This window comes from Myxine glutinosa, chromosome 1, assembly GCF_964187855.1.
Source record: "Myxine glutinosa chromosome 1, kmMyxGlut1.1, whole genome shotgun sequence".
Lineage (NCBI taxonomy): Eukaryota > Metazoa > Chordata > Myxini > Myxiniformes > Myxinidae > Myxine > Myxine glutinosa.
In genome coordinates, this window is record NC_136261.1 from 405441969 (window position 1) to 405445921 (window position 3953).

At 44.5% G+C, this 3953-nt stretch overlaps 1 non-coding gene across 1 annotated transcript; it reads left to right on the forward strand.

Moving 5' to 3' along the window:
* The first annotated feature begins 2598 nt into the window (after positions 1 to 2598).
* TRNAE-CUC (transfer RNA glutamic acid (anticodon CUC)) lies at positions 2599 to 2670 on the forward strand. Its single transcript has one exon. It is a non-coding gene; the product is annotated as a tRNA-Glu (tRNA).
* Positions 2671 to 3953: the final 1283 nt, after the last annotated feature.

The window sequence follows — 3953 nt, forward strand, 5'->3', positions numbered from 1 at the left end:
AAAAATATTCGATTTTGCAAGTAAAAAAACCCCTTGCTTGCAGCAGCGCACCAGGATGTCATAAAGGACACAAACAACAGACATGAAGAACTAATGCAAGGTGTTAAATAAGGTGGTGTAAAAGACACTGCATCAACAGTGAATGGGCGATTTTTATGCCTCCGCCCCTGAAGGTGGCCGGAGAAGTTATTTTTTCAGGTTGTCCGTCCGTCCGTACGGGATAAACCTCGTTTTTCTCAGCAACCACATGTCCGATTGAGACGAAACTTTCAGGATAGGAGTGACACCCATGCAGAATAATTTTATGATAATTATGATGTCATACGTCACGTGCTAAGGCAGCCATCTTGGATTAAATTAGATAAGTAAAAAATTATTTCTCAGAAACTGCTGAATGGAAAAAATTTAAACTTGGCACATTGTCAAATACTCCCAACGGGGAACAAAAGCATGATAATGATGACATCATAGGTGAAGTGGTATACCACCCAAAAATGTTTTAATCGAATTCCTTATCCTAAAAATCTGAAATTGAATGCACATGATCCATGGCCCATTTGCATTGAAATATGCAAATGGGGCTACCTCGTTTCTTGGTGGAGCGCTCACCAAGTGGCTTATGCGCACCACTCGAAACTGTTGATAACCAACGGCTCGCTCAGCAAGCGATCCAAAGCCATTCGCCGACTGGGCATCCTCCGTCGTGCAAAGTCCTTCCTTGGCACACCTGAGCTCCTCACCACATTCAAGGCTTTCATCCGCAGCTCAATGGAATACTGCTCTCCCCTCTGGGCCGGTGCTTCTGCCTCACACCGAGCTCGGCTTCACTCTGTTGAAACCAAAGCTTTCAAAATCATTGGAATCTCCCGCGATGAAGCTATCTCTGAGGGCCTTTCACTCACTCACCGCAGGCAGGTTGGTTGTCTTTCTGTCTTCTACCGGCTCCTATCCGGCCTTGCCCCCCCAGCTCTATCTATGCTCTGCCCCCCAAATATTCCTACAGGTCGCACAAGATCTGCCAGCAACCCTCTTCTGTTGAAATTGCCAAAATGAAGACCCTCTATTCACCTTCACTCCTTCATGCCTCTTTAATCCCACCTCTGGAACAAACTCCTTCACGCTCTTCAATCCCAATCGTCCCTCCAGGTCTTCAAAACAACTGTTCACCACCATCTCTTATCTTCTCCCATCCAAAACCTTGATCTTTTCTACCCTCGTTAATTCACCCGAGATCCACTTTTTTGAAATACCGACTTCTTTCCTGGTAGTTCTCGCAGTGTCCACGTGTTTTATACCTATCCCACCCCCACCCCCCTTCCCATGTCTCCGCCCCCCAAGCTCTCTCACTCCCATGGATCTCCCGATGGCCCTGCTCTCAGGTGTTGCACTTGTGTGCTTCCCTTTCTCCTGTCTCCCGCTCCCTTTATTGTATGTTTTGTGTGTCCTTTTATTTTTTTTTGTAATCAATGTTAGCTCTTTCACGAGCCTCGATCTTGTACACGAAAAATAAATAAATAATAAGGTGCCGTCATTATCCTTTTCAGCACACGTTCCGGCTGTTCAGTGTGTTTGCTTGCGTGTGTACCAACATCGCCCACTGACGGGAGTAAAACGAGATCTTGTCCATGGAGTGCTTACTCGAGTGCTTAAGCCGCTTGGCGAGCGCTCTACAAGCTGATTGGAGCTACCTCGTTTCTTGGTGGAGCGCTCGCCAAGCCGCTTATGCACTCCACTCGAAACCGTTGATAACAAACGGCTCGCTCAGCAAGCGCTCGTTATCTGCTTTTGAAAACACGTGTTGTTGTGATTTAACGGACCCAATTATTGAAAACTAGGGCATGCCCGTACTATATATATGCCCGTACTATATATCTATCTAAAATTATATCCCCCCCCTCTATTTACATGAAATGGTTTGGTTCATTCGCAACGCCAAAGCGAACGGCGAACGGCTTGCGAGTACAGTGACAATCCCCCCCCCTCTATTTACATGAATGGTTTGGTCCAAACTCAAAGCGAACGGCTTCCGGAGTTTGGTAAAGCAATCGCCATCGCGTGCACAAACGCGCAGGAAAGCGAATGAATCGCAAATTCGTTTTTATTAGTTTTAAAACTTTATTAAAACATAGTTTAACGCCAACATAGTTTGCAAACGTGAAATAAATGAATACGCTCTCAAATGTGCCATCCGAGGCAGAGTGTGTCCTCCACGTTCGGCACACGCGATCGTTCGCTGCTCTCTGATTGGTTGAATCGTTTTTTGTACATAGCTCGGTAAGTAATTGTCCGATTAATATGAAACCTTGAAAAGGCACATCCTCGGGTCCCCAGCAATATACCTGGCAAGTTTCAAGTATATCGGACCGGTAGTTGTCGAGAAACAGCGGTCACAGACAAACAAACAAACGTACAGACAGACAGACAGAGATTACTGGAATTATAGATAGATAACAAGCTGATTTCACGCAGGAGATTCGGCCCATCATGTCCGCGCCGCACCAACACCAGATCACATAAATTCATAAAAAATGATAATAAAATTCAAAAATTGTTATATTAACAAAATAAATGGGCAGAAACGTTGAGTTTCAGTGAGTGTCCCTGGTGGTCTAGTGGTTAGGATTCGGCGCTCTCACCGCCGCGGCCCGGGTTCGATTCCCGGTCAGGGACCACATTCTATCTATATCTATATAATAATCTATCTTCTATATAATAATAGCGTAAGTACTCGACTTCGTTATCCCCTTTACGCCACACCCAGTGACCCGATGCCCACGGCACTAATGGATCTACGATCTACGAACCGCACTCTTTGTTTATTCACGTATAGACATACTAGTCAGGTTCACTATGTTAACAAATATAACTTCGTTCAAAATTTTGGGAGATTAGCAAACCTGTACATTTTTGGAATTATCAGAGCATGGAGAATCCGAAAATCAATGTTGGCATTTGCCCAGACACCTGCATGGCCGCCATTTTGGATTTTGAAAATGGCCGCCATAAAATACATATTTTGCGCGATCTCGGCTTCTAGTCAACCTAGAGACTTAATTAAATATGCTAATCCTATGTTTTCTGGGTCAAGGAATCCAATAAAGGCCTCAAAATAGTGCTCAGGATTATAGAAAAGCAACAAACAAAGGTAATTGAAAACCATTTTAGGAGTCGCGGAAGGCGAGAGAACGAGGCCATTCGTAGGGTTCGAAGATGGTTTATTCAAACAGCAAGATCCAGCACACTAAACACGGAGACGGAACGGAAGTCGGCACGCTTATATAAAACGAAAAGCCCTCTTCGGAGGGCGTGGCTCCGGTAACCGCGCGTACGTCACGTCCGCACAACCAAAAGTCCAACTTGGCCCGTGCACTATGCCCAAATAAGGTAATGGTTACCTGCACATACGGTAACCGCCACATGCGGTTACCTGCACATAAGGTAACCGCCACACCATTGTCTTTATATTTGTGATATAACTGTATTACATAATACATGATATTGCAAGTCCTTTGAAGTTATAGGTTGTTATAGGAAGTTATAGGTATTATCAGATTGAACTCTAAGTCCTATACACAGGATCTACGAAGTCTATACCGTTCAGGAATATGCTTTTACAGATCTTCATCACTGTCCTGACTCCTGAGTGTCATTTTCGCAAAGGTGTCTACGCAAATGTAAACATTAATTTTTGGATTCCTCATGCTCTGAATATTTCAAAAATGTATAGTTTTGCTAATCTACCAAAATTTTGAACGAAAAAACATAGTGAACCTGACTATACTCGAAAAATCTGAGTTAGCCGACGTTGGGGCCCAAAAGCATCCGATTAACTGCCGATACGACGCCATCTTACGACTCCATTTTATTAGCGTCTTCTGGGTGAAGGCGAAGCAAGCCGTCCGCTGATTGGACAGTCGAAGGCGATAGCAAGCCGTCCACTGAGTGGACAGTCA